A 25,151-nucleotide genomic window follows, 5' to 3' on the forward strand; every position below is an offset into this window, starting at 1 on the left:
CCCTGTGGTGCCAAAGATTCAAACCAGGGTTGGCCATATAGCACTGTAACCCTTGTACTTTCTCTCTCCAGTTTAAATAGGTCTCCCTAAACCCTCTTGGGCCCTACATAGAATTTTTTTTTAATTTCTTCAAACAAACTTCCTCAATGTCTAGAAGCTAATGTACTTAATTAACATAATTGTCTGAAGGAATTTACTTCCTCAAAATGTAATCATACAGCCATATTTTATGTCGATTTGCTCTTGACCGAATACATGTGAATTTGCAATATAAGTTCAAAAAATGACCTTATTTTTGTTACCACTCTCATTTCACAGTTCAAGTGAAAAGACAACACCAACCAAGAAAGAAAGGGTTTCATTTTTAAATCCTATTAGTCAAAGATTCTTGGGGTGGAGAAAACGGCTTTTAAGTTGTGGATATACAGCATAAATAAATAAAACTGCTCTTCGGCAGTAGATAGTAAAAACTTCCGTTCACACCAAGACAAAGAAAAGATGGTAAGTGGCTTGAGTTGGCCATTGAGGAAACCATATGACTTTGTTTCTAAGAAAGACAGTGAAGGAAATCTTCAAACACAGGAGTAACTCGAGACTGGCGCTCACTGACCAAACCAGAGAACTTACACAGACATAGGCTGCACTATCACTTGACAAAATGTGAGTAATGTGAAATTTAACAGTTCATAGGATAAAGAACTCAGAAGCATATGCTTAAGAGCAGAAAATGACTGAATTCTAACAATTTTTAAAAATTTTTTTAAATGTAATTTTTAAAAAAAAAAAATCTAAGTAAACTACATATTAAAATGCAAGACATTCAGTGGTTAAGATTATCTTTCTAACAAAATATACCCATCTGTAGGATAGCATAGCCTCAGGTAGTTTAGGTTTATTGAAGTTTTTTACACCCATCCTTTTTTTTTTCTTTTTGGGTCACACAAAGCATTGCACAGGGGTTACTCCTTGGCTTATGCACTCAGGAATTACTCCTGACAGTGCTCAGGGGACTATATGGGATGCTGGAAATTGAACCCAGGTCTACTGCGTGCAAGGCAAATGCCCAACTCGCTGTGCTATCTCTCCAGCTCCAATATACCCATTCCTTAACCACAAAAAAGCAAGGGATGGTGATACATATCCCATGCCTCTTCCCCAGGGTGAGAATCAAGGAAAGCGTAAATAAATTAAGCAATTTAAATTTATTTTGAACTGTACACTCGCTGCTTCAAAGCCTAACTATGGTGGAGGTAAAAGGATTTGATAATTATCATCCTTCATAGGAGAATATATCACTATTCACTCTAACTCAACCCTCCAAGAATTCCTGTGTGATAAATAGCAAGGAAGTCAAAGAAAATCTACACAACAGTCTTCAGCCTATTCCTGATGAGATAGCCTGCTTTCAGACTTCTATACTTTGATCAAATACTTAAAGGTTAAAATCAGTTTTCTGGATAATGTTTTCTTTAATAGCTATGTAAACAAAGCAATAAAATTAGGGAGCATAGAAGAACATATTATTAAACTGCTATTATAATTTTAATATCCATGAGCTTTGTAACGGAAAACAAAGCATATTTGGATAGCAAGAAAATAAAACATTAAAAGTTTAGACACAAAAAAGGTGGTAATTTTCACTCCTCAAGTGTTTGGCCTATATTTGCCAAAAGACTTAATCCTAATAACTAATTAAAATAGGAATTTCATTAAAGCACATTTTTGTATTTCATGCTATTTTATGTCTAAAATATACATACTCTATGACTCTTCTATTCATGGTGCCTAAAAAGCGTTTATATTTGAGATCAAATAGAAAGGATTTGCTGGTGCCCATAAAAATAATTGACAGGGGGCCAGAGAGATAGTACAGAAAGTACTATCTGGCACATGGCCGACCAGGGTTCAATCTATGGTTTCCCATATGGTCCCCCCAAGAACCACCAGGAGTAATTCCCGAGCATAGAGTCAGGAGTAACCCATGAGTATCATCAGATGCGGTCCCCCAAAATAACAAAAAAAAATTGCTGAATCTCTGAAATACGAAGTCATGTATTGCAAAACCCTTTTTATTTTCAACTTCAATATATTTTTAAATGCATCCAAAGGGTAAGAGTGACATGAGTTTAGATTCAGATTCTTAGACGAAATGTTATACCATAGAATTTTCCATTTTTTCTCTTCTCAGTGACCTAATTAGAAACAGAGAATGCCAACTGTGGGAAAGTTCCAAGAATTTGAAGAGTTTTCACTAACAATAGACCCAGACTTCCAGTGGCATCCGAGGGCAGAGGGCAGCATGATCAGGTAAATCTGGTAAAAAAAGGATAAAGGAGGACAGTGGAATGGGGTCGATGAAAATGAGTTTTTGAAGATTCACTATCACTTTACATCAAATATAATGTCACACGCCTGAGGCTTATGTGTGCTAGAAACAATGTGTCTCAAGACACTGCAAACGACGTCACCTCCAAAAAATTTAGATAGTAATTTTTATCCCAGTATTTTCAACATATGTGGTACATATATAATTTTATTTTATTTTTATTTTTTTTAATTCTTTTATTAATTCACCATGTGGAAAGTTACAAAGCTTTCAGGTTAAAGTCTCAGTTATACAATGCTCATATATAATTTTAAATTAAAATTATATATAATTATATATATGATATATAAATGAATATATATAAATATATATATTATAAATTATATATAATTTATACTAAAATGCATATATAATTTTAAATTAAAAAGCACTTGCTCCTTTTCCTAATACTCTTATGTATCTGAAAGATCATGGTGCTTTAAAAAAAAAAAATGTCAAACCAGAGGGGCTGGAGCAATAGTACAGTGGATAGGGCGTTTGCTTTGCACATGACCGACCTGGGTTTGATTCCCAGCATCCTATAAGATCCCCCGAAAACCATCAGGAGTAATTCCTGACTGCAAAGCCAGGAATAACCCCTGAGCATCACCAGGTGTGACCCAAAAAGAAAAAAACGGCCAAACCAGAGAGACAGCTCAAAAGACTGGACTCATGATCCACCGGCAGGAGGTTTGCACTGGATCCTGGCAGAGCACATGGTCCCCTGAGTACTTTCAGAGTTTGAAGTAGCCCCTGAGCACCAACAGGTGTAGCCCCCAAACCAAAATACAACCGCTAGAGCCTAGTGGATCAATAGTTCAAAGTTTTCTCCACTGCACCAATCATATTTGATATGTTTGAAGTAACATACACAAAAGAATTACTTCTTGACTTCACTGCCCATAATTTTATTGTTTCCTCCAATCACAGCAAAATCATTTCAAAAATCAAAATCACCCTCAAGTTTTACAAAATTCTCAGAGAGCATAAGCCCCTGGGCCTCCTAGCGTGGGCACATAGCGTTCATCTTGCTTTTACAGGCACCGTCTCGATGTTCTGACCGGAAAAGCAGGGTGAATATTTTGAAAAGAAAGCTTGTGGAAACCCTCTCAGTGTTCTTTGTTCTTAATTAGTCTTACTTCCAACAGAGATCCAATGGTATATTGAACCACTATTTTACTCTCCTTTAATTTCTCTTCTTTTCATATGTACTCTCTTTTGCTGGTCTCAAAACTTCTAAATTCAATTTAGGCACTTTCAATATATTAGCATTCAAACTAAATTAGCCTAAGCCATTTTGATAAAACATTATAAAAGGAAAAATCAAAAGGGTAGTATTTGGAGATTTAAACAGCAAACACTGCATAATCTTCTTTCAGAGCACCCACATAGTTCTATGCGGTTCACCAATGAATGTGTTCCCTTTAAAATATATGCTTTTATATCATCATATCTTCAATATACATGAATGACTTGCCTTTCTAAACTTACTTGAACTATTATGTATAGAAAAACAGGCATTGCCTAGGATTCCAGACTCTTATTAAGAGTTCACATTTCGTGCTATTTCATTAACTAGTTTGGAACTCTGTGAAATATTTGTATTTACTTAACATTAATACATATTCTCGGGAACTTGGGTTACAGGAATATCACTAATATTGATGATTATGGTGCTTAACATGCTTAATTAAATAAATCTCTATTTGCAAAATAGGGGAAATATGCGTGACTAGTACTGCAAATTTCAGTTTTAAGAGAAAATGGATGTATTTTCCACTAGCTCAAAGATGCAAGAAAAAAATTTATCTTGTGTATTATCTAAAAGGCCTTCCAGAACTAAAGACCACAGGAGGCAAGGCTAACAAAATTAATATGCAAAGAAGCTCAACGCGAGGGACCTATAATTTTCTTGCAAATGGTTTCGCTTTAAGGATGAAACAACACAAGACAATACCAATTTCTTTCTTTTTTTTGCAAATAGATGAAGCTTTAAAAAAATTACCACATGACAGCAGGTGGGAAGAATGTAAACAAGTGGAGAGTCAACGTAAGGGGGTCCAAATTTGATTTGCTTCACATTTCAAAAACTAATTTGAATTCATTGGTATGTCTTTTAAAAACCAACTTGGGTAGATATATTTAATTAATGAAGGGTTGGCTATCTGTCAGACTTGAAGCCAACACTTCGTATATTTAGTGGTTCCACTCTATATTTATGAATATGAAAGGTTCTACAAAAATTAAGTTGGTAAAATTTAATAGAATCAAAGTATTTCTGATCATTTTATCTGATATTTCTTTCCTTAAGATCCTTTTGCTTAACAAAATGAACATGTTATCTATTATAAGTAATCTTGACAATTTAGTAGAGAAAGAATCTTCACATCCGTTTTTCACCATCATGCTACACTGATCCATTAAAAGTCAAACAGAAAATGAAGCATTCATATTTTAAACAAATAATGTAATTTTTCCTCAACCTTCAAATACAGTAAGTCAAAGTTAAATAACTTGTTTCCAGATATGAAATTAGTTCATCTTTAAATGCTTTTTTCATACTTATCCGTAAGCAGTTAGCAATATTTAGGTGCTATTCGTCTTGTGGTAAAAGACTTCACTGTTATTAAATGTTTTAAATGTATTCCTACACCCCAGGAATAGTTTGGTGCTGTACTGTTCCTATCAATTTAAAATATGTTAGTGTCAGAAAAGCTTTGAAACTAACAAATCAGTCTAGTATAATTTGAAAATTTGAAATCTGAGCTTCCAAGAGAAAAGAACAGTATGTCAGATTGCATATCTCATTTCAACACTCATAACTTGATTGTCTGGTGTGTCCAAAAATGATCTGTTGCAACAATAAGATAAAATAGTTTACATCCTAACAATACTGAGGCTTTGCAGCAAACTTGCATGCATTTTTATTTTAATCTCCTATATGAGTAGATGATTAAATCTAATTGATAAATGATCTCTCTGTGAAAGATCACTAAATGGCATAGATTTGGAGGTTTTGTTTGAATAATTCACTTTAAAACAATTGACACAGTTAATGTTAAAACAATATTTTTTAAGCAGGAAAAATGACACTTTCACTATTTTGTATGGCAGTTTTCCACTTGGTTATTAAACACATCGTGCACACTTTTACCTCTTAATGGTGAATTTATAATCAAAGATATTAATATACTAGATTAATGTAGTGCAATGTAGTATAATGCATGCTTTACAATAACAGACTAGAAAAGTCTAAATGATTCATACCCCAGGGAAGAGTTGGTGCTATCAATTTAAAGTGTTTAATATACATTTATTTAAATGTGAAGTTGCACTTTGCCTGAGGAATGAGTATTTAAATTGACAGCCTAATAAAATTCCTATAAGTAATGTGGTCTCGCTCCTCCCCACTTACTTATTAGTCATATTTTAAAATCATTCATTTAGAGACATCAGAGAAGCAAGTGAACTAATTGTTTAGGGATACAATAATTGTTTAGGGAATTAAATGTTAATTCTATGGCTATCTTATTTTTTATCATGAACAGAGAGCTCTGATCTTCAATTTCACTTCTTGAGACCAAACAAATTCTTGGATTTATGGAAGTATATAAAAGATTCCTTGAAGAAGGAGAACCATAATACTTTAAAGAATAACGTTACTAGCATTATGTAGAACTGAACTAAGTTATATTGAAATTTTGATTCATAACCTAAAAATAGTGGTGTTCATTATAAAATGATAAAAATCATACTTCTAAGATATATTAAAAAATAAACCTCTTATAGAAACACGTTATAAAGGTGAACTCACACATTAATATGCTTTATTCTATTCCCATAATTTATGGGCCTTGATCAATTTAATTGTTGTAGACATCATAAAATTGAATTACTTTTCATGCAATCAAATTAGTTACATTAATTACTTGCTGGAGTTATAAATATGGAAATCTGGTAAAGAAACAGTTTTCACCCTTTCCAAGTAAACAATTACTAATCCGTTTTTACTTCTGTGTTAGACAAGATGAAAATTATCCTACTACATACAAAATTAAATCACTAAACTTATCATATATCATTCATTGGCCTTAATTTTGCCATTACCAGGAGTCAGTATTAGACAAAAACTAGGCAAGAATTCATAGGTTGAGCCATGCAGAAGGAGCAAAGGGCTGGACCCTATTGCTTTGCCTGTAGGAGCCCTGGGTTTAAACTCCAGTTCCATATGGCCTCCTGAGCACTGTGGCCAAGAGTAACTCCTGAGTACCAAGCCAGGGAGCAGTACCTGAATTGTACCAGGTGTGCTCCCCCAACAAAAAATATTACACATGGTCCATGTGCTAGACCTATTTCCACACTTAAATATTGCTCTCTGAAATCTAATGGAAGTGCTGGTATAGAGACATTTCAACCAGTGACACTGTCTCTCCCCACTCTTCTTGAACAAGTTTCTAGGTATTACCTGGCAAGAAGCACACACACACACACACACACACACACACACACACACAGAGTAAAGCTAGACTCACAATATTGATAAGTGGTAAACCCATGAGATAAAAGTCTACCTTAGGAAGGGTTAGCTTTGGCCTCACAGTAATGTTACCATTTCCAAATTTGCTTACAATGAAACAGGAATCCCCATGCAAAATTTTCAGCCCATATTTAAGCTTTATATTTGATACCAGACACCTCTGTATCAGGTGGAGGGAGATATTGGCATTTATGGTCTGATAAGTCGCCTGTTCTCACAAGAAGACCGTTCTTACAAGAGAGCCCATTGTTTTTACACCATACTATCTAGCCATGCCTTTGGGATCCTAAAATTCCCCCTTGCTTCTTCCTAACCCTGATGGTTAACACAGTGTGAAATCAACTTTATTTTTATTAATCGACAACATATTTGTCATGACCTGTTCACAAGAAATCAACCATAATAAAAGCGGGAAGAAATCAGAGAAGCTATTTTCAGGTAGAAATATCACTTATTACTGAAAAAGAATGCACAAGTTAAACTTGCAAAAGGTTCAATTTGGAAATCTTCACATGGAGTGAAGTAGTCAGAAGGAGAGGGACAGACACAGAACGATCTCACTCATATGTGGGATGTAAAGCAATGTAGCAGGGGACTAACAAGTGCCCAAAGTCAACAGAAACAGATTTGGAATCCAATAGGAAGCTTAGCACTGGGACAACAGTGAAGGGAGGGAGACACTCTGGTGAAGAATGGAGTGTTGGAATATTTTATGTATGAAAGCTTACCAAGAAGAGTTTTATAAATCATGGTGCCAAAAATAAACTTTTCAAATATATTTAAATGTGGGGGCTGGAGTGATAGCACAGTGGGGAAGGCGTTTGCCTTGCACACAGCTGACCCTGGTTCGATTCCCAGCATCCCATATGGTCCCACGAGTACCACTATGAGTAATTCCTAAGTATAGAACCAGGAGGAACCCCTGAGCATCGCCAGGTGTAATCCACAAAAGAAAATTTTAAAAAGAATACCTTCTACTTTTAAAAATATTTTTCTCAGAAATTTATAGAGTAACAGCCAAGTACTTTAACATATAAAATAAGAGTTACAAAAGCATAGACACACTCATGATTATTTAAATATCATTGATCTTTTCAAGCCTTTATAGTCATATATTATCTAGTTTAAATGCCCTTTTCTATTTAATAATTCTTTCTAGATAATAAAATAGATTTTGAATTTGAACTCCATCAGACTTCATATGATATAAACATGTGTACATACCACAGCAAAGTTTTGTAGAGAAGCTATACAAAATACTAAAAAAGTCATAAAATTCATCTTTTTTTCTTCTATTTCTGAGACTGGCAGGCTGAAATCGCAGTCTGAGGAATGGAGCAGCCAGAGTGTCCTAGAACTTCTGATCATCAATATGTTCATTCACAGAAATATTGGGTTAAATTAATGTTGCCATGGTTTTAGTATCATTTTCTTTTGTGATAAATGCCATTGATTTGCTATTTACTTTTCAATTGATTTTATTTGCCAAATTATATAACAAATAGTACTCTGAGCTTACTGAATATATGAGGACTAGAGATGAAAAATGTACATAGTTTTAGCACCAACTTTGTAAATTGCCTTAATAATAGCTGGTATAATGTAATAGTATTTTCAACCAGTACTTTTAATTTCTAGCTCATAAAGCCTTTTCATTGAACCCCAAGGGTGTAGCTATAAAAGTAAGATTTAATTTTGTATATAATGTGGCCTAAATTGGCTTTAAGGCAATGGGAGAAACATGCAGTTACAAAAGAGAGACTGAAATTATTATGACTTGATATGAATTTCTGAACACAATTAATTATTACTTCTATTGTAATATAATTAGTAGTAGAAATTTAAGGCTAATCAGAATACATGAAATCTTACTATTTTTCAAGATGTGGCAAATGTGTGTCATAGGTGTCTAAGAAGAAACCATTTGCCAACATATTTTTTGCATACAGTCAAGCAGTCAGGTAATCATAAAGGCCAGATAAATTTGCATAACATTAACCATCTAAGAGTATCTCTTAGCTACACTAATTTCCAGCTAATTATTTGCCTACTGAGACAAATCAAGGAAAAGTTCCCCATTTTCCTTTAGTTCTTGATATTTGTATATAAGAAAGATAAAGTTTCTTTATATTTTCATGGTAGTTTACAATTGATATTAAGTTGTCATTTGTAATTTCAGTTCGCTCCTATGTTGCTATTTGAGAAAAGTGCTACTATTTCAATCTCATGGGTGAATAAACTTACTACCTTGTCTAAGATCAACACATTCAGATAACTAATTTATATGTCACTTGCAAAGCACTTACATATCTTACAAAACATGTAAAAACTGACTAGTGCTAGAAAAATGTCACATGTCTTTGTAGAACTGGATGATCAGTTTTAGTCTTCTCTAGTTCATAGGTTATCCCTCAGTTCATGTATATCACTAATAATGTTTTAAGACCTTTCTAAGTGACCTAAAACATACCTTTTTCATGTTGCTAAAATATGAGTAAGGCATGGACAATCTTTATAGAGTGAATAACAGCTATGCAAATAGCTACACAGTACAGGCAAAATACTTAACACTTGCTGGTTTATATTTTCATGTTAAAGGCACAGGTATCGAGTTTTAAACACTGATTTTAAAAACAAATGAAAATCTTATAAGAAAAATACTTCTATTTTAAATGACACTTCAGTTTTATTTATTTCCTTTCTAAATTGCATCTGTGTTTTGAAGTCTTGTCATATTTTAAGAAAGAGGTAGAAAATACTACATGAGGAAGTCTTGTTCCATATAAGAGACCAATTTCTGAGTTTTAGAGTCAACTAGTAAACTAGTCTGATTAATTTAAAGTCACTTCACATATCAAGGTCTCAATTTCTGTTGTTAAAACACAAAATAACTAGGAGATATATATGTATATATATATATATATATTCCCATTGCCATGTCCAACTTCAAAATTTATATAAATAGATAGAAGTGTCTTTAGTATTTTTCTGCAGGGCTGCTGCTTTTTCCTATTTCATTACCTTAATTCATATTTCCCCTCAAAGAAAATGGTCAAAGGATGTAATGCAATCAAAAATTTAGAAACCGCGCACGCGCACACACACACACACACACACACACACACACACACACACACACACAACAGATAACAGGAGGAGAGTTAAATCTCCAGACATATCTCCTAAAATGTTAACATTTAGTAAGGGAGGAAAGAAAGGGCCGTCATTTAAAATGTTTCATTTCATTCCATCAGCAAGGAGAGTATGAATATTTACTGATCTTAGAGTAATGAAATATTTTTCCTGCTGCTTATCTTGCTATCAGAGTCCAAAGTGCAAAATTCATTTGAACTCATACCAAAGTCTGGTTTTTGCTGGGTTTCTTTTTTTTTTTTTTTTGGCCCCACAACTGTCTTCCTCTTGGCTCTGTGCTCAGGGCACCCTGCGCGGTGCCAGGGCCAGAGCCGTGCCCGTTGTCCTCTCCCTGGGACCCCAACCCCAGTTGGGGGAGAAGCCCAGGGGCCCTGTGTCTCTTCCCTAAAGCAGGGCCGAGGGCAGTTCCCAGGCGCAGGAACTGTGGTTTATCTATCCATCACCCCTAGAAAACCAGGGCGCTCCTGATTTAAAGCCTGACATGCGACATGGCGCTAATTTATTATCAATCAGGGTTCTTTCTTTTTTCCCTTTCTCTGACTCTTGACCCCACCCCCCATCCTCCTTGTCCTTAACTGAACGTTTAATTTGTGGCGTGGCTGGGATTACACGTTGCCCGCCTTGGGCACTGGGAACCGCCGAGCGCGCTTCTCCATCCCTTTGCGGCGGAAGCGTGTTCTTGTCCCTCTGCCAGGAACATCAGCCGGCGAGTGACTGTCGGAAAATCTGCTTTTTCAGCCTGCCCTGCTAATACAAAGGCGGGCGGTCTTGGGGTCAGGGCCTGCAATGAGCCAAAGGAGGTCTCAACCCGTGCCATGCAGTGCGTTATTCCTGGGATGACGGGCCTTCTTCCTGGACCCAAGGGGATGGAGTCAAGGGGCTTGAGGTACTAGGAGGCGGGGGTTTGCTTCTGCTTTCCTTTCTGCCCCGGGCACCCACCTCCCGCTCTCCTAACTGTAGCTTACTGAGATGCACGAGCACCCCCGGCCCGCTCCCAGTGTCCACCCTCCAGCGCGAGGAGCCCGCAGACATGAACTGCAACATTCCGGGGGTCCAGACTCCGAATTCCCAGGAAGAGGCACAACCCAGGAACTGGTTCTAGGCAGAAGTAGTGACCGGAAGACTTATTCCTGCTGGGGTCCGAAGGGTGAGGAGCTGTTACTGCCAGCTCCGGGGAGTGCCTGGGGGTTCCACTGACCAGTCCAGTGGCTCGCTGAGTTATCCAGCGCACAAGTGTTTGCTGTGAAAAGGGACGTTGCCAGGCAACAGCTTTGACATGGCACAAGTGACTTTTCTGCACTACTACAAAGATGTTTTATTCATTAGCCGCCTTCCTTTGCTGGCTTGTATGACGAGGCATGCGACCCACCCCCCTCTCCCTTTTGTGGGCCAAAGACAGCTTTCTACTAGGGAGCATCTCCTCCTGGCTTCTGGAATACCTGTTTGCTTGCTTCCCGCATGCATGTAGGGATGGTGCAACAAATCCGAAAGGGAAAGGACAGCAAGGTCACTTTCTGCTACATGGGCACCGGCAACTGTCACCAGCACTGAAAAATGTTTCAGAAGGGCAGGAGAGACTGCAGGGTCGAAGGTACTGACTTTGCCACGCAGTTGTGGCAGCTTTGACACTGGTTCAAATCCTGGGTGTGGTCAAAAAAAATAATAATAAAACAAAAGTGTTGCCCAAAGTAATTTTAAGTCGAAAGGGACAAGGGTGGTGTAACTGACAAGTTCATTGCCTGAGTGGATTCCAAATTCTTATCCATGACAATAGGCTTTGGCAAATACGAATAGGATAATATATCAAATGAGATGTTTTATTTTTTTTTTCTTTTTGGGTCACACCCAGCGATGCACAGGGGTCACTCCTGGCTCATGCACTCAGGAATCACCCCTGGCAGTGCTCAGGGGACCATATGGGATGCTGGGATTCGAACCCGGGTTGGCCAAGTGCAAGGCAAACGCCCTACCTGCTGTGCTATCGCTCCAGCCCCAAATGAGATGTTTTAAACTTGAAGATGCCACAAGCTTCATTTAATCCGTATTTAACAGAGTAAAATACTGATAGTATTTCAGAACCAACCGTTCTGTATTGCTCTGCCTACGGACAAAAAGCAAGCTCTCACTACAGGTCTTCAAGCTGCCAAAGAGGCAGAGCCTTCTCGGCAATGCTGATGGGTCAGATCTTCATTCTGATGCGTGCATGTGGGTTCATCAGTTGTAACAAATGTACCACCATGGGGGAAATGTTGGCTATGGGGAAGACTGTGGATTCTGTACTGTCAACTCCATTCTGCCATGACTCTAACACTTCTATAAGAGATAAGATTTTATTCAAATAAATATGAGTGGCTAAAGAGATAATGCAGAGTTTAAGGTTTAAGCCTTGCATGTGATGACTCCTGTCTAATTCCTGGCACTAGATATGGTCCCCTGAGCATTGCCCAGAGTGACCCCTGAGCACAGAGATATGAGTAACCCGTGAGCACCACCACGTATGTGTGGCTCCCAAACTAATTAAATAAAACTAAAAGGCACAATTAAAAAGGCAAGAAAAAAAATCTTCCACACAAAAATGATTTTGTCCAGGGATTTTTTTAAAGCCAAGAAGCAACCCATAAGGGTCATTCTGCTTACGTCACACGACTACTGAATAACTCCGGTGCCACACCCTCTACTGCACTTCCCTTCCCTTGAGTTACAGTGATGCAAAAGCCCCTAGGCAGAACAATACAGGGCATTTCGGATCTGTCCGATAACCATGACTCCCTGTGATTCAGCCACCTAGTGAATGCTTGAGATTAGAGATACTATGGCTAACAAAATTAAAGATCGCCATGGCCTTACTACATATCACATTTCAGCACTTGCCTGGATACAGAGCGCTATTATCCCCAGGTTCCAGAAGAAGATGTTAAACCTATAAGCAATTCACTCATTTGTGACACTAGGCAGTTAACATTTGTACCTTTGTCACTTAAGAGCAGAGTTTGCATATCACTGTATCATTGTCATACCGTTGTTCGTCAATTTACTTGAGCGGGCACCAGTAACATCTCTATTCCTCCCAGCCCTGAGATTTTAGCAGCTTCTCCTTACTCGTCTTTCCCAGTGATTGGAGGCTCTTTCAGGGTCAGGGGATTGAGACCTATCGTTACTGTTTTGGGCATATTGAATACACTGTGGGTAGCTTGCCAGGCTCTGCCAGTGTGGATGGGATACTCTCAGTAGCTTGCCGGGCTCTCTGAGGTGTGTGTATGTGTGTGTGTGTGTGTGTGTGTGTGTGTGTGTGCGCGCGCACGCGCGTATCTGATTTGTTGCCTACTCTTTGAACTCCATCAAATATGGTGTGGTAATTATGGAAAATGGGTAGGAAGTGTCTTATAATGTTGTTCACGTGGTCTGGAAAGCGGCCTGGAGCATGGCAGCAGTTGGATAGTGGAGGTCAGCTGCCCCGGGGTGGGTCCCTTGGGGCGGGGAGGGTTCTCACCCACCCCCCCTCTGGGATGCCCCAAGTGGAAACATCCTGGCATGGAGTCCCGAGTGTGCATATAAATACAAGTATATATATATATATATATATATATATATATATATATATATCAATCACTGTCACTGTCACTGTCATCTCGTTGCTCATCGATTTGCTTGAGTGTGCACCAGTAACGTCTCCATGGTGAGACTTGTTACTGTTTTTGGCATATCAAATACACCATGGGTAGCTTGCCAGGCTCTGCCGTGCAGGCAGGATACTCTCAGTAGCTAGCTGGGCTCTTCAAGAGGGATGGAGGAATTGAACCCAGGTCGGCCTCATGCAAGGCAAATGCCCTACCCATTGTACTATCGCTCCAGTCCCTATATGTACGCACTCAGGTGCAAATATATATAAAATATATACATTTGTATTTATAAAATATATATATTTGCACCTGAGTATATGTTACATAAAACAGTTTGAATGTAAGAGCTAGAAAACATGGTTTTCTGATTGGCTAATTCAGTTGCAGAGTGACTTCTTCTTGGCTTTAATTTTTCACTGTCATAAATTGTCAGGAGGGGAAAAACTTCTTTTTAAAAAAGCTAATTAAATTGTCTTCTGAGAGCCCTACCTTGTAAACATACCACAACATACATGTCACTGTAAAATTCAACCAACCAGATAATTATTCCAAATGAGGAGACTGTGTCTCTGCTGACACTTAAGAGTTGGACCTAATGATTTCACTACTCCACTGACCTTAACTCTGCTAATCATGGGCACGTGTAATATTAAATATTTTTAAATGTCAGTGTATTGTCTAGCAGGGGAACATATTAATATGATAAAATCAGTTGTATTCTACTATGCAAATATCTAATAATACTGACACAAAAGCCCTCATTGTTTTCCAGGGGGCCCACCCTCAGCGGTGTTCGAGGCTGTCCTCTGGCATTGCAATCAGGGATCATTTCTAACAAAGCTCAAGAAACATATGTAGTTCTGTGGAGTGAACCCATGTTGGACACATGCATTCAATTGCCTTACCCTCCATGCTATCTCTTCACTCCCGACGAAGCTAGCTTAAACTCATGAAGTACTCAAAAGGAAAAATAACTATGTTAACACAGTATAATCTATTACCTGTATTGCTATTTGTATGCATGCATATATATTGCTAATTTGTATGTATGCATATATAGTAAGCATGTGATACAAATGTGTAGATATGTATGTGTTGTAGGTATATATATTTTTAAATGCACCAATCTCAGTCGTTTTAATATGACCTTGAACTGAAAAACAGAGCTATGTTTGAAATTGTGTAGGGAGTTAGGCCAAATTTGTTTCAAATCCACACCATAGGCACCCCAGGCACTTTGCATGCATTAACCTATTAATCATATCTTCACAACAACTCTAGGCAGGTGGGATAAGAAGCGTTATTATAATGTCCATTTTACAGATGAAAAAATCAAGGCTGTGGGGCTGGAGCAGTAGCACAGTGGGTAGGGCGTTTGCCTTGCACGCGGCCGACCTGGGTTCGATTCCCAGCATTTCATATGGTTCCCCAAGCACCGCCAGGGGTAAGTCCTGAGTGCAGAGCCAGGAATAACCCCTGTGCATCGCTGGGTGTGACCAAAAAAAGCAAAAAAAAAAAAAATGAAGGCTGTAAGAAGGTATTCTCCAAAGCAGAACTTTCCAAAATACTGTCCTATGGCCTCTTCACAGGCTAGAAAGTGTTTCAGCCTCTCTCCTCTGTTTTCTTCTTTTTGTTTGTTTGTTTGTTTGTTTGGTTTTGGACTACACCCCACAGTGCTCAGAGTTTACTCCTCGCTCTGTGCTCAGGGATCACTCCTGGTTGGGGTCAGAGGACCATGTGGGGTGCCAGAAATCAGCCCTGGGCCGGCCGTTTGCAAAGCAAGCACCCTACCTGCTTTACTATTTCTCCAGTCCGTCTTCTAATTTCTTGCAGCCAGTCTGCTAGAACCTCCAAACAAAACCACTTCCAAGTTTGTATAATAAATTGCTGAGCAAATGGATCCAGAGCTAAAAACAATTTTTTTTTCATTTTAGTTCCTCTGGGAGAATCATACGAATCATACACAATTTACAACCGGCGAGTATATGTAAAATAATCTAGTCATACTTTTCCCAGAAATCCTATGACTCAGAGAGGATTTCACACTAATTAGTTATTATATTTTTATTCAAAAGCACTAGTCAGAATAGAGAGCACTACAATGCCTAAAACAAAACTCTTTTTGTCTAGAAACTAACAGATTTATTTCTGTGGTACAATTTCCTACACTTAACTGCATGAATGTATTACTGAATCAAATTAAGGTACTTTCTCCAACTTAGTAACAGAGACAAAGCGAATTAAAATTTTTAACTTTTGGTGTGTTTCTTATTTGGTTTTTGGTGGGGTTCTTGTGTTTTCTTTGGTCTTGTTGACAAAAATAATAGTTTTACGTACAGAAATATGGAAAGAAATGAGGGAGAGAGAGACGAGAGAGACTCTCCACAGGCAAAGAATGCCAGTTCTTTCTCCTCAAGTTGTATTTTTTTTAATACAAAGCCAGGATCTAGATTTCAATTCCCTCCCTGAGTCACTATCAAAATAAATCTAACTTCTGCAGCAGGACTCTCTCAAATATTCCAGGGCTCTGTAGAGAGAACAGCTCCTGCAAGCTGCCCTCTGTTCCTTGACCTCTTGGTTCTGATTCAGGGGGTGGTAAAATGACATGTACCTTCAACTTTCATAAATCATATACGTCTGCTTAGCGGAAATCCACCGGATCACTGTTATCTGTCTTAATTTGTCACTTACATTTTTGGAGGACCCGTTGCTTTCATTATCGTAAATCCCTTGCTACCAACGGGTTCTGTCTCTTCCGTCTTTCAAATGTCCTCAACGGCAACCCAATAAAGGAAATAGGGCTTTGAGTTTTCCTTCCCCCCACTGGTATCTCATGGAAGAAAAATGCGGAAATGAGTCTTCCAGTCGCCGTTTGCATGTGGATCTCTAACATCTGTTTCTCATAAGCTAAAGTTCCATATTTCACCCATCCTGATACCATCAAATTATGAAATTAAAAAATAAGTCCGTTTTTATTGAGGTTCCCGCCCCCAGGATAAATCAAAGATTTAATTGGCCATCAAGCTGGCAAGTTAGAAGCATTTCTCAAAGGGGGTGATACCATACCTCCTCCCCCACCAGGATGCAGGACGGTTGAGGAAGATGGCAACCCCTAGTGCCGTGGGAACAGTCTGTTTGCTCTTAAAGAAGACTGATTTCCATGGGGGTGCTGAGAGAATGTTTTTCTGTAGAAGAGCCAGTAAGCCCAGATGTCTGGGACCATCTGACCTGATGCGCCTTTTGCCTGCATTTCTCCCAATGGGAGTCAGTTCTGAGAGAGGGTAGTGGCAGGGTCCCAGGACCATGGCTAAATTATTCTGTGGTCTGGTCAGTGGACCATGCTCCAGGGTATCCCTTCTTTCTCTGTTTTAATTGTTAGTCATAGCTCATGCATTGAGCTGGAGTGATAGCACAGAGGGGAGGGTGTTTGCCTTGCACACGGCCGACCTAGGTTCAATTCCTCTGTCCCTCTCAGAGAGCCGGCAAACTGCTGAGAGTATCCCGACCGCATAGCAGAGCCTGGCAAGCTACCCGTGGCATATTCGATCTGCCAAAAACAGTAACAACAAGCCTCACAATGGAGACGTTACTGGTGCCCGCTCAAGCAAATAGATGAACAACGGGATGACAGTGCTACAGTGCTACCATGCTACAGCTCATGCACTATGTTTATAACAGTGTTAATGCTTATGAAAATGAAGTACCCAGTTACAGCGACCAACCACCACCAATAATGCCATGACTCACCACCACTATCCCTCTGTATCTCTGGTCCAGCTTCATTCCCTCCTGCTTTTTCCCCACTGTTTGTTTTTCAGCCACTGTTTGTGGTTTTGTAGGCCACGGCCAAGGGTTTGTCATTGTTCCTTCCAGTCAGTGGGACTAGCGCATACAACCACAGCCTTTGGAATTTGACAAACAGGGGTTCAAATTCCAAGCCCCTCAGCCCACCAAGGTCTGTAAACACAGCTTTGCTCAGCCCTGAGAGAAGAGACTGAGACCTCCCAGGAGCCCTGGGTGCAACCCAGGAAGAGCTGCCCTCCCACCATCGCCCCCCCATGAAGGGGAAACAAGTAAGAGGGTCCTCTCTCCTCCCCTCTCTCATTCCCTCCAACTCTAGAAGGCAGGAAAAACAGGGAGGATCCTAGGGCACATCACCTCATTTCTTGGGTGGTGCCTTCCTCCCCTCCTCCCCACCCCCAGCCCCATGCGTCACTGACTTACTAATGAAACAGCCAAGAGTGAGCAAAGTCCCTTGCCAACCAGCTGAGCCCATGGAAGCAGGGCGGTCTTAGGGAGAGGAGAAGGGTAGTGTAGAGGAGAGGAAGCCTGATCCCACCTGGGTTCTGGGCTGGGAGGGGGAAGTGCAACCTTAGAGCCTCTCCGTCTTTCTGAGGATTGAGAGGAGAGAGGGATGGAAAGGATGCAGTAAAACTGTGGGGGGTGGGGAACAGAGTGATAGTACAGCAAGGAGGGTGTTTGCCTTACATGTGGCCAACCCAGATTCAATCCCTGGCATCCCATATGGTCCCCTAAGCATCGTCAGAAGTAATTCCTGAGTGCAGAGCCAGGAAGAACCCCTGAGCATCACTGGGTGTGACCCAAAAGCAAAAAAAAATTAAAATATAAAAAATAGATTTTTCTTTTAAAATTGTGTGTGTGAGGGCTGGAGAGATAGCACAGCGGGTAGGGCGTTTGCCTTGCACGTGGCTGACCAACGTTCAATTCCCAACATCCCATATGGTCCGATGAGCACTGCCGGGATTAATTCCTGAGTGCATGAGGCAGAAGTAACCCCTGTGCATCACCGGATGTGACCCAAAAAAAGCAAAAAAAAAAATTGTGTGTGTGAGCATAAACACATGCCATCTAGGGAGAGTGAGACATACAAGCCTATAGGAATTTTATTTGTTGAGGTAAACAATCTATAAACTGTAGGCTTTAAGGCAGTCTTTAACAGTCTTTTCTTGGGATGTTGCTTTTTGGATCACATGACTGTGATCCTCAGGGTGTATCCTGGCTCTGGACTCAAGGATCACTCCTGGCAAAACTCAGGAGACCATACTCCAGTCCACTCAGCTCACTCTCGGCTTGGCCCAGACCCAGACATTATTTAAAATATAGATCTTTATGGAGGAATCCAGGAAAAAAATACCTGACATGACAGATCTATATCCACAAAGAGAGACAAGAACTTTGTGTAATTATAAAAATAAGTGTGCAGGGCCCAAGAGATACTACAGCTGTGAGAAACTTGCTTTGCTTGTGGCTAACGCGTTTGATTCCCATCACTGTTCTGATAAATTACATTTCACTTATAAATGTTTCCTAAAGATATGCTTTGGGAATGATTATGGTATCTATAACAGGCGTGTGATCTACTATATTTAATGACTCTTATGCTATTTGCAACTGGCTTTATGCTTTATCTGACCTTATTTATATTGCATGCTTCATCAATATCATTTTATTTATCCTTTATATTGCTAACATTTTCAATGAAACACATGAAATTTAATATACAAAATGCTACTTTCTGTACATGAATTAGCATAGTTTAGTCATTGCATATTGTCCATGACCATTTACCATGGAGAAACATAAGAATTGGTGTCTTCTCCGAACCAGACAGCAGGAAGAAAACAGCTCAAGTTGTTTTCTTGAACATAGAAAGCCTCCCCATACCAGAGATCCAGGAGACCTTCATTCTCACCTCTCAGCCCATGAGGTTCCAAAGAAACGAATCACCTCCATCGGTCAGGACTTGCTACCTTTACCCTTTAGTGTGCATTTAAAATTAATATAAAACATTAGGGTGCAGAGGGCTTGGGTCATACCATGGTCATACCTATTCTGGGGCTCTTTCCCCTCAGTGTTGGGGGCTGCTCGTGGCAGTGCCCAGGGGTCAATACAGTGTCAGGAAATGGGCTTTCTACATGCAAAGCAGGTGCTCCAGCCCATTGCATCATATCTCACCCCTAAAATTTTGACATAATTTTAAAAAATATTTAAATTGACAGGGGCTGGAGCAATAGCACAGCGGGTAGGGCATTTGCCTTGCATGCGGCCAACCCGGGTTCGATTCCCAGCATCCCACGTGGTCCCCTGAGCACCACCAGGAGTAATTCCTGAGTGCAGAGCCAGGAAAGAAAAAATATATATATTTAAATTGACAAAAGAAAGGGCAGTGCTATTATCTAAACTGTTGATCACTATTCTCCCTTACACTATTTTGTTCCAGCTTCTGGTAGAAAGCAACTAAATGACTGCAAGAATCACATGTTGTCTTATAACAATACAGTTATAGTTATCAAATCATTCCATCAGGGTCATCCTGCTACTCACAGCATCCAAACGTTAAAATAAGTGAAGAAATTTCCTTCATATATAGGACCCAGTGAAGATCTCCTAAAATTATATTTAGAAACACTTTGTAAAACAGACAGGCCAATATCTATATCAGCACTGTATTAAAAAAGGATTAAAAAGTTGTTCTGTTTTAATGAGCTGTCTATATCACCATATATGTACACATATATACTACTATATTACCATAGTAATATACTATGCCCTCATTACTTATCAATTCTAAAAGGTTTTTTAAGACTATTACTGTTTGGAGGGTTACCTACTACGAGGTTTGTTAAATCACTCTCATGCTTGGTGTAGATATTTTTCCTGGAAGTGTTTTCCTGGATTTTCCTTAAAATATCAGTAATTTCATTTTTCCTTAAAATATTTTCCCTAAAAATCAGTAATTTGTCACTATTGAGGGTCATACAGCAACTATAAGTTTTTAATTTTACCCTAAAGGTGAGAATATGCTTAACTGTTGTATATTGGGTAATTTTTATTTAGATACCTTTGAGTTTTTAAAAATCTTACCTGTTGTATTTTTTCTCCATTCCCCCATGCCTTCTGATTCCTTACTCTGGTTTTGTAAGCCAGAATCTGGAAAGTTTGACTAGTTATGTAGACTTTTCCATATAAAAGTAACCAACAAGTCTTTCTAATTGGTACTCATTGAGTGATTAGTCTGTGCCAATGGTTTGACTGAATTCTCACAACAACCTTATGAGGTAGACACTATTAGCTCCCATTTCCAAATAAGAAACTAAGACATTAAGAGAGTAAGTGACTCCTCCAAGAATTTATGACCACATCTGTCTGTCTGGTGCTGAACTATGAAGAATACTTCTTTTCCAGAAACTATGGAAAACCACCAATTGGTGAAATAGATATATTTCCTAAGTATTACTATCACTTATGCAAGACTTTAAAATCATCTTAATGTTGATACCTTGATGTACAAAGTGACGGTCACTCTATCACCAGCAAAGTGCCAAGGTCCCTCCTAATCAGACATACTATTTCCTCTATTTATGTCATCATGTGACATTGGCAGAGAGTCTCTTGCCCACATGCCTGGCTGTCTTCCCCGGGGCTCCTCGGAGGGGATGGGCTCCAGCTTCCCTTCCCACCCCAAGCAGAGCTCCTGGTGGCCAAAGACCACCGGAACCTAGCTACAGCCATGCTCAAGGCCCCTCTCCACACGTTTGGACAGGCCTCACTCATGAAGGTACCGGCAGAAGAACCCAAGAAAGAAGTTGGCTTGAGATCAGCTCTTAAGATAGGAGGGAAAGAGGTGAGATGTTGAAGGTGAAACTCATGGATCCGTTGCTGGATTATCTTGCAAGTCCCCAGGGAAAGGAAGTCTGGGCCCCAAACAGCACAAATCTCATGAACTACAAGAATTGTGACTAAAGTCTCAGATGAGCTTAAAGGCCTTTTCTTAAATATAGAGACTCAAAAAGCTGATTTTTGAAGTGGAATTCAGTTTTAATGAATCAAGTGTCAAAAACATTTTTCTCTTCATTTAGAATTAGAGGATCTCTATAAGAAGAAAACATCCAACCCCATCAGAAAATGGAGCAATGAAATAAACAGAAACTTTCTCAAAGAAGAAATCTGAATGGCCAAAAGGCACATGAAAAACTGCTCTTCATCACTAATCATCAGGGAGATGCAGATCAAAACAACAATGAGATACCACAGAGACTGGCCCACATCCAAAAGAACAAAAGCAACAGTGTTGGCGTGGATGTGGGGAGAAAGGGACTCTCCTTCACTGCTGGTGGGAATGCTAACTGGTTCAGCCCTTTTGGAAAACAGCATGGACATTTCTCAAAAAATTAGAAATTGAGCTCCCATTTGACCCAGTAATACCACTGCTGGGAATATATCCCGGAGATGCAAACAAGTATAGTAGAAATGACATCTGCATTTCTATGTTCATTGCAACACTGTTTACAATAGCCAGGATCTGGGAAAAAACCCAAGTGCCCGAGAACAGATGACTGGTTAAAGAAACTTTGGTACATCTACACAATGGAATACTATGCAGCTGTTAGAAAAGATGAAGTCATAAAATTTGCATATAAGTAGATCAACATGGAGAGCATAATTCTAAGTGAAATGATTCCGAAAGAAAGGGACAGACATAGAAGGACAGCACTCATTTGTGGAATATAAAGTAACATAATGGGAGACTAACACCCAAGGATAGTAGAGATAAGGACCAGGAGGACTGTTCCATGGCTTGGAAGCCAGCCTCACATGCTGGGGGAAAAGGCAGCTCAGATAGAGAAGGGAATACCAAGTAAAGGATGCTTGAAGAGCCCACTTGGGATGGGAGATGTGTGCTGAAAGTAGACTATAGGCCAAACATGATGGCCACTTCATACCTGCATTGCAGACCACAACACCCTAAAGGAGAGAGAATAAAAGGGAATGCACCTGCCACAGGGGTGGGGGGGTGGTTGGGGGATGGGAGGGATACTGAGAACATTGGTGGTGGAGAATGGGCACTGGTGGAGGGATTGGTACTCAATCATTGTATGACTGAAATGTAAGCACGGATGTTTGTAAGTCTGTAACTGTACCTCACAGTGATTCACTAAAAAAATTTTTAAATTTAAAAGAAAGAATTAGAGGACAAAGGTGTGATATAAGGCTTAGTAGAACCACAAATACGATCTTTAACATAACCTTCAATAAAATATGCCTGCTCAGTGCTTTTTTTGTTAGCAAGAGTTTTTTTAAATATATATATATATATATATATATATATTGGGACTGGAGAGATAGAACAGTGGGCAAAGCAGATGCTTTATATGCCACCAATCCCAGTGGAAACTCCTGCACTGCTGATGCTGCCCTGAGCCCCACTAACAGTGATGCCTGAACACGAAGTAAGAGTAAGCATTGAGCAGACAAATGGGTGTGGCAATAATTGATTATTGATTATATTATAACCAATGATATTGGTTATCATTGATTATAATTCTGTATTCGTTTGTCAACTCATTCCTTATGCTATCTTAAGATTTAATTCTAGTATGCTGGTGTTATAAATATGTATCATACATTAAATATGTAAATCTCTATTGTGTCAGATTTCTCAAAATTAAAGTTCCTCTATAAGGTCCAGAGAGATAATACAGTGGGTAAGACATTTGCCTTGCACCCAGCCAACTCGGGTTCAATCCCTGGCATCTCATACGGTCCTCCAAGCCCTAGGAGTACACCATAAGCTCAGAGTGGTACAAAAAAAAGCCACAAAGTTCTGTTATAAATATAAAAAATTATTATCAGATACAAATGAAAATAAATTATCTACCAATAGCCCCATAGACTCCTCATTCTAAGCAAAGAATAAAATTTTACCTAAAAACTACTTAACTTACAAGGAGAGCCTTATACAATATACTGGTAGAGTGTTCAAACTTCTGGGGCATAGAATCAAAAACATTAATTAATAAGATTCAGGACTTTTGTTGACTAGGATTCAGGCCTGTCAATCAAAATTATAATCCACCTGTGTTTGTTTTCCATGTTTATTGTATAAGAGATAATAAAGTAACAATTGCTGCCTTCACTATGTCAAGACAGATATGAGTAATATCTATAGACTCTATCTGCTGTAAATATTATAGGGTTTGCACTGTACCCAAGTGAATATCTTTATACTTGAATGGACCAGAGAATACTCACTTTTCCCAAATGTATTTTCTGTATTAGAGATAATGATACTATGCAAATTAGCAAGGCTTAATGTTCCCACCAATATTTGATGATTTGAAATCAGCCCCTGGTTAACAGATGGCCCCATCATTCTGGAACATAATTGATATCCTCTTTGAAAATCTCAACAGAAAGGCCAAAGCACATGGATTCCACCTGGTCTCCTGAGAAATGCTCATTTTCAGATAAGGAACTTTCCCAAATAACAGGGTTGATATGCAAATTCTTAAAGTTCATCCTCATGCAAAGTAAATGTATCTTCCCCGAATTTCCCCAGGTGTTGGGATTTTTTTATACACTTTAATAATAATGTTTTAATATTTTGCATTTGTGATCTTCATTAAATGTTTTCTGTGTGGAATGAATCTCATGTTGTTTGTTGAGATTTCCAAAAGACACATTTGACAGTCACGCACCCAGCGGTGAGTAACCGGACAAAATGTAATGAGAAGCAGAAGGAGGAAAAAAAATCAGAACTATGTAATCAAATGGGGGGAATGAAGAGAAGGGGCACATGCAGCCAGACAGAGCTCAGACGAAGTGAACAGAACCCGATACGCATGACACAAGCTAAACCACAAGAATTGCTATGGTCATAATAGCAACCGTGGGGGAGTGGGCAGGGCCTCCCCTATTCACGAGCAATGCAACTTCACGCTCGTGGGCTGGCTACCGAACAGAACCAGCTAGTGTTGGAGGCAGGACCAACTCACTCCAGCATCACTCTCACCAACACACATCACCCCAGTTTTCTGATACAAGGCCATTCCTGGATCTGGCTAAAGCCAGAGCCTTCCAGAGAAAGAGTGGCTGAGACCAGGTGTGATTGATGAGCCCTCTCACTTGTACAATGAGATTCCAATCCAGACTGGAATAACTCATGTAATGAAAAACGAAGACTGGTCAAGATTAATGAGTCCAAAGAACTGTACCCTCTGCTCTGAAACACAGGCAGTAGCAAAATCGTTCCTTCTTCACAAGGAACATCATAATTTAATCTTTGAAATGTTAATCTCTACAATGTTCATTTTCATCTCTGAAATTGCTAGTTCTTTTCAGACGTTCAGTCAGAATGCTTGAGATTCAGTCTTCAAGTTTGGTTGGTGGGGCTTGGTTTTCTTGGTGCTGGGAAGCCAACCCAAGCCTTCTGCCTGCAAGTTTATGATCAAGATTTTTGTTGGAGAAAAAAGAAAAATAGGCAGGTGGAGAATAAATACAAAGATGAGAGAGCAGAGACTAGCTCTTCCCCAGAGAAAGTCATCCCTTCACCTTGGGACCACAAACCCCACCCAGCACCTAACTTTTAGCTGGGTACAGATAATAAATTCTCAAACATTTGGCAGTTTATTGAAGAGAAATATTCACAACATGAGCTACATAAACTCATTCACTA

This window comes from Sorex araneus, chromosome 2 (assembly GCF_027595985.1).
Source record: "Sorex araneus isolate mSorAra2 chromosome 2, mSorAra2.pri, whole genome shotgun sequence".
In the NCBI taxonomy this organism is placed as follows: Eukaryota; Metazoa; Chordata; class Mammalia; order Eulipotyphla; family Soricidae; genus Sorex; species Sorex araneus.